This window comes from Thunnus thynnus, chromosome 1 (assembly GCF_963924715.1).
Source record: "Thunnus thynnus chromosome 1, fThuThy2.1, whole genome shotgun sequence".
NCBI classification, from domain to species: domain Eukaryota; kingdom Metazoa; phylum Chordata; class Actinopteri; order Scombriformes; family Scombridae; genus Thunnus; species Thunnus thynnus.
In genome coordinates, this window is record NC_089517.1 from 31,072,729 (window position 1) to 31,086,620 (window position 13,892).

Sequence of the window (13,892 nt, forward strand, 5' to 3'; positions counted from 1 at the left end):
ATGGCTGCATCACCACAGTGAGTTGAGTTTTCTGTATTCTGACAGCACTTTCTCTAAACAGAATATGCTTTTACTGTAAGTCAGTGTGACTGCTTAAAAATACCTAAATGTTTAAAGTTGGGGTTTGTAAGAATGCATCGAGCTTTTGATTTGATACCTACAGAGATGTTTTACTTAGTTACTTTGTCATCAAATACATTTGAAAGAAGAAAAAAAAATCTCCCTTTCAGTTTCTTAAAAATTTAAAACTAGAGCAAGCACAACTCTATTGAGACCTCTAGCTTTTTTTCTGTAAGCTCACTCAATTCTATAACTCACTTGCTGGTGTATAGTCAAGTGTGTAACCTATTAATGAGCCCTTTCCCCACATAAACACATAACAAAGGTGATATCTGTCAGGGGTTACCACATTTAAACAAACAACAAGACATCCTTTTTTGTGAACTATTATTCATTATTTCATTAAGGTTAGGTCAAAGAAAATCCAGCCACACAAAAAAAAAATACAAAAATGAATAGCAGAAGTAACAACACCAATGATAATAATAATCACACCAATATAAATACCTGGTGTATATTGGAGAAGCAGACCATTTTCAGTAGAATATGATAAGTATAGGCACTGCACAGGCACATGAATATTACAACCATATGTTATGCCCAGTTTGTTATATATATCAGAGTTACACATACAGAGTTGCAACAAACATTTAAGATTTATATTGAGGCCCTGGTAAAGTTGACAGCATGGGACCAATAATCATTAATCTTGTTTAGTAGAAATAGCAGTAAATCATAGTTGGGTTGGAGCCAACTTTTCAGAATAACAATTTTAGCAGCAGTTTATCACAATAGACATACTCATATTGGTGTCCACAGCAGAAGAGCGCATGTTACATTTATTAGAATCTGAATGCTTCATCCTGAATCTACAAGCCAGTGTGAAGCATACTCTGTGTACAAATTTGTAATTTATTAGCTGGTAGGCAACGTCTTTAGAAGAAATTAAGACATTGCTAAACAAAGAAGGCCTGCACCAGTCAGACACCAAGGGAAGATCAGTTTCCCATTTCACAGTAATGCGTAGTGCACGCCAGTGTTCAGAGACATATACAAAAAAGGGACGACCCATGGGATTTGTAATTAAGAAGAGTAATTGAGGGAGGATGAGGGAAAATATTCCAGGGAACCGCAAATATCTTTAGGGCACTGCTGTGCCGAGTCTCAATTAAAAGAACTAGGTGTAACCTGGAGTGAGGAATCTTTTCTTCAGGTCGAGGCGGAGGCCTTTATCACTATAGATATCATTTAACATGTGTATACCTCTAGAACCCCATGGAAGGAATACAAAGGGAGACATGGAGTATATATAGAATGGATATATGTTTTTCAAACAACAAGAACACCTAACAGTATTATATAATCCAGTACAACACCAGAAACTAGGCCCTAAAAAATGAACATGGAGTTCAATCAATACCTCATAAAACCAATAGACATCATAAATCTCAAACAGTATTTTATAGTCCTGGATACGACTGGGCAGAGTAATGGATTGCACTGTAGTACATTATTGTGACCTGCTGTAAGTACTCAGATCTACACTGTTAATGACAGAGAGCACCAGTAACAATCATCTTGATATAACATCTTACTGGGCTTGTCCTCACAGATAACACCTGCAAACTAGAATAACAGTGAATGATACAGAAATCCTTGAGCCATAAAATACTGTTAGGTTGTGGATTAACCTTTTGTACTGTCCAGTCTGAATCTGATGTGTTGTGTTTATCTTATCAGTAAAGCCATGGGCCAGAGAGCAGGATTTATAACCAGGAAATAGCTATCATGTTACAAATTTGTCTGAATTCTGTCTTAATGCTTATTGTGGACAGGCTGCACTGTTGTAACACTTGTTCACACACCTCTTCAGGCTCAAATCTACTGACCAAATCCTAAGGATTGCCTCCAGATATGACAACATAACGGGTGTGCTCAGTAGATAGAACCATTTCTACAGCAGCCTTCGTAGGTCCTTGATGAAGATAAGTAGAAAGTAAGTGTGTAGAAAAACAAGAAATTGTTTCCCTAAAGAGAGAGAAACAGAGAGAGAGAAAAAGAAAACAACTTTGAATTATTGAACTGCCAATTTACAGGGAACTAAAAGTATCAGATAACTTATGTGTATGGTGTAGGTAGCTAATATGTGGTGGAATTATGGACAGGTTGAGGATGTGTAAATCCACTATATACCGCCACAGTGGCGCAGTGTGGTTTCTTTTGGCAACAGAATTATCCGTCGTAAGCTGAAATCACAACATGTCCAGCTCCACAAGTCAGAAAACATTCAACACCCCTCCTCCCATTGCAGCTGCTATATATTTTTGTGGGTATCAGTTTTATTTTCACTGTCATTAATCATAGTTTGTTTGCCCTGAGTGTGAGGCTCTCTGAATGCACCAGGATTTCAGAAAATAGTTGAATGATGGTAGGGACAATGGGGAGAAAATTATGCTGAGTAGGCCTGCACGCCATATGCTACAACACGCCTAATGTAGACTCAAAGTCCTCTGGTTAACAGGCAATCTCTCCAACCACTAGTCCACCATCTTCCTGTTCTTTCAGACCTGTCTACTGGCTGGGTAATGACACCTTGAGGGTATCTGGGGTACCAGAGACGGAGTGGTGGCAAAGTCAGTTGTGGTGCTGCAGGGAGGAGAGCAGGAGCAGAGTTACTGCATGGACTCAGAGCTCCTATTCAGACAGGTAGGACTTGAATTGATTCTGGCAGCAAGTGCAATTGTGAGACTGAGGTGGGAGGTGCATAACATTTAGCAAGGACATGCTTTTATTTGCTATATATCCCTTAGTAACCCTCAGGTGGTCTCAGGCCAGCAGTGAGTTTAAGGTCCTTCAGCGTGTCCTTACCTGGCTCCTCTTGATGTGTGGAAGCAACTTCTCTGACATTCTGTTACAAAGTGCTTCAAAAGGCAATAAAAACAGGACAGATTAAATAAAAGTAGAGACAGTAAAATAACTGTTAAGACAGAACAGCACTAAGGTTGACCAAGAACAAATAAAAACAAATAAAAACAGATTAAAACAAGACAACATGTGCACACATGAATACAAATCTACACAAAAACAAATATATGTGTAGAAGTGTGCGCACACACACACACACACACACACACAAAATGCCATCCTACAGAAATAAGTTTTTCAATATTTTTTAAATGTTGACAAAGATGTTGACAGTCTGATGTCTATAGGAAGTGCATTCCAGAGTTTGGGGGTCCTGACAGCAAAAGCTCGATCCCCTCTGGTCACAAAATTGGACCTGGGAACAATGAGAAGTGACTGGTTAGATGATCTAAGACCATGTACAGGCTCATAGGATGTTAAGAGGTCTATTACATATTCTGAATTCTGAACGGGTTGTAGGCGTGCAAATTGCTTCTGAATGAGGCAGAAATACAGACAGTAGCAATAGTCTAGAAAAGATAAAAGGATGTATGACCTTCTCCAAATCAATGAAGGACAGAAAAGATTTAATTTTGGAGGTGGTTCTTGCGGAAAGCAGGTTTGAACAACTCTCTTGACCTGTTCTTCAAAAGTAAGTATAGAGTCAAATATAACGTCTAAGATTTTTGTAGAGTGTGTTGCATAGGGGGCTAGAGAGCCCAGCTAGTCCTTAAGCCATTCAGTTGTGCAGTGTGGACCAATTAGTAGTACCTCTGTTCTGTCATTGTTAAGCTGCAGGTAGTGTTGATGCATCCGCTTTTTGACTTCAGTTAAACAATTATGCAGGTGGATGAGGCTGTTTGGGTTATTTGGGGTGATGGGTGTATATCTGGGTATCGTCTGCATAACAATGATAAGACACATTATGTCTTTGCATTATGTGACCTAATGGAAGCATATACAGTATAGTGAAAAAAGGACTGGACCCAGAATGGAACCTTGTGGCACCCCAGGAGTAATATGAGCAGAGGAAGATGAGGAGCTATCAATCAGTTCCATTAGAAAGATAAGATTTAAACCAGTTAAAAGCAGGACCTGAGATACCAACCCAATCCCTCAAATGATCAAAAGCAGCGCTAATGTCAAGAAGAATTCAAATTGAGCAGAGCTCTTAATCTTGTCACTCTGTCACAAATATGCAGGCCAGCCACCCTGCGGAGAGAGCACTATGATGTAAGTTTTTCTGACACTATCATCTAAGTAATTGTAATTGGTTTTGAACAAAAACCAAAGGACATCATCTTATATTATCATGTGACAATCTGACCAGAATTTGCTAACTTCCTGCTTTCTTCTAGCTAACGATTATAATCTCCCTCACTAATGCCCTGAATGATTGTTTAATTTCTGTAGGAGTCTTTCTTCCACTGGGCTTTTAGAGTAACCGAGCCTGACTGCTACGGAGCCATTGATGTGGACTCAGGGAAATCCATCCTTTTTGTTCCCAAACTGCCTGAAAGCTATGCCACTTGGATGGGAGAGTGAGTCACACTAATCTTCAAGGAGCTGTGTACATGGCCAGCAATCATCAACAGCTGGTTCATAGCTGTCAGCTGTAACTTGAAGAAAGGGTCATGTGGTGCAGTTACATCATATGCACCCAGTATAAACGTGTTTTTGTTGTTTTTGAGTGTTTGTATTTAGTTTGAAATTGCAGCCAAATGCAGCCAAGGACTTGACATTCATTTCATCACCCAAACCAGACATTTTTGACTTTACTTCTTTTGTTTCCTCACTGTGATCTTTGTCCTAAATATTTCAGTTCTGCTTGTGACTTGCCAGACTGTAATATATTCCGCCTGTTATGTTTTCAGAGATTGACTCTTAAAAAGCCAACTGAGTGTATGATCACAAAGACTTTTTTTCTGTGTTGTCCATACTTTACCAGTTGTGTGTTTTGCATCTGTTGACAGGATCTATCCTAAAGAGCACTTCAAGGACAAGTATGCTGTTGATGAGGTGCAACACACCTGTGATGTAAGTCTGCCTGTTTTGGTGCTTTTCTTTACAACCTCTCTGTGTGTGACCTTTTCCCTGCGCAGTAACTGAACTTAGATGTTAAGTAAGCCAGCCATGAAGTCACAGCAACAGTCATCATTCCTATGTTCGAACCTTTTGGCAAAAATTTATAGGACCACTATTAGGTTTGTTCTGGGACATTCAACTTCAAAAGTTGACACTGCATCCATTTTTAGTGCAAAGGTTGGACACACATAATTTCCTCTTCTCAAGGCAGTGGTCACTTCAATATCTAGTCATTTCAATAATAGCAACTACACCAATATCTAAAATTAAGCTTCAATTTTTGATTGTAGGTGTTACAGTTTTTATGTAATTTAAATGTTCTTACAGTCATAGTCTTTTCAGAGTGAATATGCTGAATGTTTTAGAAAGCCAGTCGCTGCATCTCTCTCTCTCTCTCTCTCTCTCTATCTCTCTCTCTCTCTCTCTCTCTCTCTCTCTCTCTCTCTCTCTCTTATCCTGTTATCAAACAAGTTGAACACAGCTTTGGATGAATAACAAACAAATTTGGTCTTGAAAACGGAAATGATGTCCGTGTTTATTTGCATATAGAGTGGGGAAGTGAGATCCGATCACATGTGGTCCCTCAGGACGCATGTGGAGACGCATGTTAATGCCAAGTGTAAAGAGACGCACTTAAAGCTGTCCACTTGTGATCGGTTCCTGCATTTAACTTATTATTTGTTTTATCCATTTCCAGAATTACAGATTGTAGTTAGGACAGTGCATCACAGTAGGTGAGCATGGGGGTATTTTACAGAACCAGCTTTACAGATGGTCATCATGTCACAAATAAAAACACAGAATCCTGTCAATATATTTGTATGTGTGCAGCTATTAAAACTGCTATTGGAAATCTGAATCATTAATATTATCAATTATCAAAAACTATATGTTGATCATCTGCTAAAAAGTGCAGTATGAGGAGCCCCCATGGCTGAGGAGTAGAGACGCCGACCATGAACTACAATGTCCCTGGTTTGAATCTGGAAGAGGACCTTTGTTGCATCGTGTCATCTCTCCACTATCGCTAACTAAAAATGCAGATAAAAGCCCCAAAAACATTTTTTATTAAAGTGCAGTGTCAGAATAAATACAGACTGTAATATTGATAACATCACGAGCAACCTCACAACAACTAATATTCTTTTACACTTTCTACTGCATTTAAAACTATTTTCCATCTCTGATTGTAGAATAGATTATCATCCTGGAAAAAAGCCAATTCAATGTACTGTAGTGATGTAACTTCACCTGTTTTTGTGTTTTTTCCATACAGGGAGGATTGAACCTAGATAGCGGGACCATCTGCCATGAAGCCTCCTTTGAAGGAATTAGCAGGTATGTTTAATTGGTGTCAATTTGCATTCACATAATTATTCTGTCATGCGTACAGATTAATCTAATTCAGAATAGAATTTAATTAAGAAAACAATCTTGCCTTTGCTTGTTAGTTATCAATAAATGACAGTGTTACTGTTTTGACCACATACAGTATATTACAGCCTCATCAATTATACACTGTGACTAACTACTAAAAAATAATCTTACTTATTTCAAAGTGCATTTATAATCTTGCTGGGAGTCCTTTTTGTTTGTTTCATCAGCTTCTAGTTGAACAATATTCTTTTACACCCAGTCATTGTGGAATGGTAAGTGATTAAATTAATGTATGATAAATATCATTGTGAAAGTCAAATTGAGAATAAAAATTGTAGTGATCCCCTTAGTTGCCTTAAAATTTCTTCAGTTAAACTCTCACAAACCTTGGCAATTACAGCTGCCCAGTCAGGTAATTGTGTGTCTGCAATCAGAAGAAGGGATTTTAATTTGGGTTGTTTTTTCCCTCTTGCTGTTAGAAGCCACTCTGCACACATGTAATGGATTTCGTGCTTGCTTTGTTGTCCTTGGCATTAGAGTTGGCACCCTTCAGATGAATTGACATGTTCTGAAATAAGTAAGAATCCTTTTCAGGCACACCTCCTGTGAACCCATCTGCCCCCTCACATGGCTCTTTATTAATGGGCTATTGGGTTATTGATTTGGGTCTGTTATTGTAGAAACCCTGAATACTGACAGGAATCTAAGGTGCAACATCTGCTTTTCTTACCAAAAAATTAGAGAAATGACATAGATCAGCAAGCAAAAGTGAATGTACAGCGGTGTAATGATCAGACGTCAGACAGATGTTTCTGTGTGTTGCAGCCGCCTTATGAAGACAGATATGGAGCTGGAGGTCCTGCGCTACACCAACAGGATTTCCACTGAAGCCCACAAAATGCTAAGACCCTTCCTAGCTAGAAAGACCATCTGCCAGGGAAACAATTGAGGAAAGTATTAAAAAGACATGGAAAAGTTTAGAAAATTTAAATCAAACACCTAAAATATCCAGCATTGAGTTCATAACTCATGTAAACAATTTAACATCTCAAGATGCTCTAAGGCTGTATGGGTGCTGTCAGTTTAAACTTTATCCAGTAGCTTGAAGTCTACCAATTAACAAAGATAACCTTTGACCTATAAGTTGTACCAATAAAGTATCTCTTTATATCTGCACAAAATTTCACATTTTGGTTGTTTTTCACTTATTACCCTTCCTAGAGGTGTGCAGTACAAACAGAAAATCACTTACCGACTTTCTCAACCCTTTGTGCACACTTTGCTCAAGTGATAAGTCATCCAGTTTTGTAATGTAAAAGGATATGATAGGGGAGGCTGAAAAGCTTAAAAAAAAAAAAAAGAGCAAGAAAGGTTTCCATCTCTGTTGTCCAATAGTTTCTCAAACTGCTTTCTAGTTAAAAAAAAAATGCTGACCTGAACTACTGTACACATGAAATATAGGCCTTACTTTAAATGCTTGTGTCCCTCATGGCCTTTAATTTCACAAAGTGTTATATGTCTTGTGTCTGACAGGAGCCTCATGTGTAACATGCACAGAAGGTCAAACATTTTGAGCTGCACCACCAACCTACACACACAGCAAACTATGAGTCGGATTTGAAATGTTCTGACTTTGGCGCCATCTGGTGGTAATTGAATCACATTAATATTTTGTGCAAAGTAATTGATAACTTTAGCGCTTTGAGTATATGGTGGATATTCTTTCAAATGAGTAAGTTTGGCTTGCTAGTATTCTGTCAATATATCCCAAACTAATCACGTACTGTATAATAAACACTTAATACCCCTTTTCTCTGTAGGTCATGAAGCATGTGAAACCTGGACAGAAAGAATATGAAATGGAGAGGTAAGTGGTGTATTTTGTCGATGGATCCTTTTTTTAATGCTGGAGATGAGATGTGCAGGTCCATGTTTTTGCCTCTGCTGTGTGAGAGGAACCAGGAAGCATGGGCTTGTCACCCCAAACAGCGTTGCGATGCTGTCGAGATTTGTAGAAGTGTTTGATGTGCTCAGCCATGTGATGATTAAAGAATGAGCACTGAATGAATTCTTAAAAAGCATGGAGTCAGGAAGAGGGCAGTGAAAGTCCTTCAGCTAATTGGTGTTTCTCTGATCTCCGCTGTGCTGAAAATGTTTAGTTTAATCTCTCTTCCTGGGGTTTTTCTTTGAAGGAGTGCTTTTTCCCTCCTTGCTGCCTGTTCTAGCACTACTGCTATACTAAAGGAGGGATGCGCCACACCTCGTACACCTGTATCTGTGGAATGTAAGGGTTTAAACTGTCAGCCAACAGCATCATTATGGATGAAGACTTTTGAGACATTTATACCAATCATGCTGTCGCTTTTTGTATTGAAGGCCATGTGTAATGAGTACTTCTTAGGGAGTAGTTGTCAGTGGATACAAGTTATTTTCCTGTTTAAATTATGAGCTTAAAAAATGAGAATATGAACATCACAGAGGCTCTGATTGATGAACATGAGTGGAATACCATCAGTGCTGTACTGAAATACATATTTAATTCCAATTTGTGTCTTGTCATGCAATTATCGCTTAGTAGTGTAATAAATTATTTGTATATTGTATAGTTACTATTAATCTCTTTTTAAATCCACTTATTGTGTCATTGTTCAACATCAGAGGCAATAATTGTTCTTCTACGGCCATGCTGGGGTTCCCAATGACAAGACAAGACATGTGGTGAGTAGCTTTTAGTAATTTTTAGATTTGAGGATCTCATGGAACTGACATAAAACTCACTCACAAACTCATCAAAAAGGGGGCACTGTTCGGTTATTGTCAGACCACATGACATGCCCTACCTATGGGAAAGTAATATAAGACCCTTAGATGTGGACATGTTAGCATCATCTCTTACAGGAAATGAAAGTAATAGTACAGTACAGTAATAGCTGCAATCATAATAACAACAGCACCACCTGCACACAATTACAGCTGCAGCTTTTTAGTGTGTTAAAGTACAATATTTAAAATTGAACGTCCTTGTGTCTAACCTACAGTGGATATTCAATACTTAAATAGAAATACAATAGTACAACTTATGGCTTTAAAACACCAAATGATAACTTTTAATGATTTTTTGAATACATTTCTCATTAATCAAGTAACAAAATTCTTACACTTTAAAGGTTTAAAATATAAAATCGCACACGAACAGCAGCTATTAATAAGAAACCTGCAGATGTAACATTCATTGTCTGCAGTGTCAAAATTGCAGAAATTATATCTTCCTTGCACGTAGAAAGCACATATCTGCTGAGTTAATGAGTCAATATGCTTCAATATGCTGGTGTTGCACTCAGTTGTACACAAGTGACTGAAGTAGTTGTGTGAAAAATGAAGAAAGAGAGTTTGAGAGAGAAGTTCAAAGCCTGCTTACTTTAATCTGAAGCATACTGAAGCCCTGAAACTGCTGCAACTGTAACTTTTCTTTCTGTCATTGGTTGGATTAGAGCTGTATATCTGAAACTGCTGATGTTTTGGTTCTGTAACCGGCTTGGTAACTTCTGTTATTAATGAAGGCTTTGGCAGGGTCCGTTTGCCTGCACAGTTTTATTTGTCTTGGTTGATTTCATCAGAGAGGGAAAATAACTGAGTCAAGTTATTTTCAGGGTTTAGCCACATGGACCATCAACTTGATATGGGTACAAATTGAAATTGATTGGCCAGAAAGCTCACAAGCCTAACCTTCTGACGTAAACCAAATGATTTACAAGTGAAAGAAAGGGTAAACAACACAACACTGTCACGAACTGGCTCAGAGTCAGTGACAAAAAAGGGAGTCCTGTAGATCCGAAACTGTTGATGTTTTGGTTCTGCAACTGGCCTGGTATCTTCTGTTATTAATAACACTGAGCTATGTCCTTGCTTAAAAAAGCTTGAAGCTTTGTATGTTTTAAGTGGCAACAGGGGGATCAAAGTGTCAACCACACCAGTCTGGTTTATGAAACAAGAGGATGAAAACTGTAACATCTCTCTTGAGACATTGTTGGAAATCATTTTTAAGACTCTCCCTCTCTCACACACACACACTCACAGACTCACACACCCCTTATATCTTCCATATAATGTTCCTAAGTGAAGTGTCACCAAATGGCGCAAGTTGCCTTATATTGCTTTTATGTTCTATATTGTAATCTTTATTATTTTTAACTGTGTGCGTGTTTGGAAAACACTTTAGAAGTAAATTTGACTTAAACAGTTCTGACATTTTTCTCCTGCAGTCTGTTTGACATGGTTGGTAAGTAATACTATGAGGCCGTCCTCAAGGCAGGTTATCATCTATACCTATAAAAAACTAAACTGTACTTCAAATTCTTCTGCCCTCATAAATTTACCATCAGCACAGAGTTAATTTACATGTCGTTTTGTTGCATTTTTTGTTGATATAAAATCCAAACTGTAGTGATAACCATAGTGATGATCTTTAACTTTGAAGAGTTTGACCTTTTGAAAGGTCTTAAAACAATTAGCAATCATTAAATTCCCTACTTTGTCAGTACATTTACACATAGTTTTTTTTATTTTAATTACTGTTGCTTGGGTCTTGTATCATATTTTTTTGTATACACCTTTTCTAAAACTCTCGCTTTGCAGGAAACTTCTCGTTTCCTGTCTGTACAAAGTAACTGCCAGAAAGCATCTGTACATTCTGTTTAGGCTGCACATGGGTTTAGTCTCTGAATCACATAGATTAGAAGTTATTTGATTTAATAATATTTTTCGTAATGATGGTAGTTTTGATTAACTTCTGTTTTGGTGTGAAGTGGACTGACATGCACCGCCTGGCTGACCAGGTACACCCGGAGGAGCTCGTGAGGATCAGCCGGCATCCTGAATGGTTGCTTGGAGGACATGATGAAGGTCCACATTGGCTCCGTCTTCATGCCTCACGGACTGGGATAACTGGTATCAACATGCACAATGTGGGAGGCTACACTGAGGTCAGAACAATGGACTTCTGAAGTTGCCCACATCACATACCAACAGTAGTCAGGGTTGTATCAAAGTCTCCAGACAGTAGAAGAAGAAAACACATTCCTGTTCCTGAGATGCTGAAGTCCATCACTAACAGAGAGATACTGTATTTGGTGAAGAAGTGAGAGCCAAACAAAAAGAGGCTAAACTGCAGGAAGTTTAGGATGAGCACTGAACACACACTGTAAATACACTGTTTCAAGTTGTGGGGGAGGACGATGAAAAGCACAATCAACCCACAGTAGCTCCATTTCAACTGCTGGGTGTTTGCCAGCGGAAGGTGTCAGTATGTGAAGTACATCAATGAATATGAATAAGATGCTTAGTCACTTCTCTGAGGATATAAATTTTAAAAACAACTGTCTGGCTAGTGTCACTAACAGTAAGACCTACAGGAGATGGTCTTGATCATTGGACATAAAATCTCATTTGAAGCCTGGCCAAAGGAAATTATTTAATCTAAGTAGGAAGAGAAAAACTTGTGACATTTTACTGTTTGAAGAAATGAATCTGAATGAAAATTTACAGTAACTTCAGGTTCATGTAGCTGTGCCTGTGCCAATGGAGTAACCTCCATTTAGTCTGGGCTGCACATTTGCTATAGTGTATTTCATTCAAAATAATGAAATTTAAATAAAGTACTATAACTGTCATATAATTTTTCAGCTAAGTTGATTGGATTTAAGTAACTGCACTGTTGTCCAGGCGATGGAGCGTATTAACGAGCCTGGACTTATAAATCTTCTAATGGGCCACCTGGTCCAGGAACGGATGGTCCTCATCGTGGAGACCGGCATGTACTTCATCAAAAACCTGCTGGATGAGGCCTTGGCCAAACCTGACCAGAGTTGCTTCATCAACAATCAAGTGCTGGCTTGTTTCCGCAGCTTTGGCACGGTCAGTCTGCCTGCACAGTTTTATTTGTCTGCTTTTATTTGTCTTGGTTAATTTCATCAGAGATGGAAAAGAACTGAGTCGAGTTATTTTCAGGGTTTAGCCACATAGACCATCAACTTGACATGGGTACAAATTGAGAGAAATTAGCCAGAAAGCTTGCAAGCCTAACCTTGTGACATAAACCAAATGATTTACAATTGAAAGAAAGGGTAAACAACACAACACTGTCACAGACTGGCTCAGAGTCAGCGAAAAAAAGGGAATCACACATGAATAAAGCTTCTAAAATGACATTTATTGTCAACTTAAAATAAAATATAATAATGTTAGTCAGCAGTCAGTAATGAATGCAATGTGTGGAAGAGTGAAGTATGTGCAAACAAAACAAAACCAAACCCTAACCCATCTGGTTGGTGGAGGCCTGGGAACAAGAGAAGAGCAGAAGGTTAACAAAGAAGCCACCTAAATAGGCTGAGGCCTAAACTAACCAGGTGCAGGTAGTTTCCTGACGTCCTCTCCACCCCCGCCCACTGGCTCTCAGCCAGGAAGCCAAAGCAATCTCTTAAGCAAAAGGCAGAGAGAGGGATGTCACACCCTGCCCAATAAAAACTTCCAGGTCCACCATCCTACTGACAACCTGTCAGATACATCAGAACTTGGCTCCTAGGCCATGACGAATGTGTTAACGGACACAACAGATGACAGTAAATTAAAGAGATTTATTATAATAAAGTAAACAACTGAAGAAATAATTACAAATATGGAGTGTGTCAGTCAGTAACATCAGTAATGTAGATGTGAATGCGTGAACAATGAAGTGTAAAGTGTTGTGGAGTGAAAACAAAAAGTAAAGTCAAACGAAAAGTAAAAGCCTGCAGCTGCTGGCTGGGATCAGTCAAGGTGAGAGCCTGACCAACACAGTGAGTTGGGAGCATTACCCCTGGGACACACTGGATGCGTGAGCAGCGCGTGTGCGTCGCGGAACCTCTTGCTTTTCATTTCGGCGCCCATGTTAACAGGTTAGAGCGGCCACACTGCCCGCGTGAGACGCGCGCTTCATCTAGAGATTCGAGGTCTCGCCTATTTTCTCCGCGTGACGCGCGCGGTTCTCAGCAGAAATAGACAGGGAAAACGAGAAAGATAGGGCTGCCAGTGGCAGAAGCGCCGCAGCAGACACGCTTCCAGTGTGGACGCTGCAAGCGTGAGAGACGCAGCAGTTCAGCGACACACACGCACACGCGCTGCTCACGCATCCAGCGTTACGCCTGGGACACACCATACCCACATTCTCCCAGATACCTTTATGGACACAAAAGAATATAACAATAACTCATTACCACATCAGCATTGATACATGCAAGGTAGGTTAGGCAGGGGTCAAGTTGAACCAAAAACACCTCCAAGCAATGTGCAGTACAGTTGCTCTACAATGTAATTACCTCGCACCGTGGTGGAGATCGAAGCTTTCATGTCTCTGCAAAACCCTTCAGACGCCATATACTAGCTTCTTCTGGAGCTTTCAACCACTTCTCTAAAAATGTTAGTTAGTTTCT

The 13,892-nt window shown here is 39.2% G+C and overlaps 1 pseudogene; it reads left to right on the plus strand.

The window, feature by feature from the left end:
- On the plus strand, positions 1-13,892 carry LOC137188977 (xaa-Pro dipeptidase-like; annotated as a pseudogene).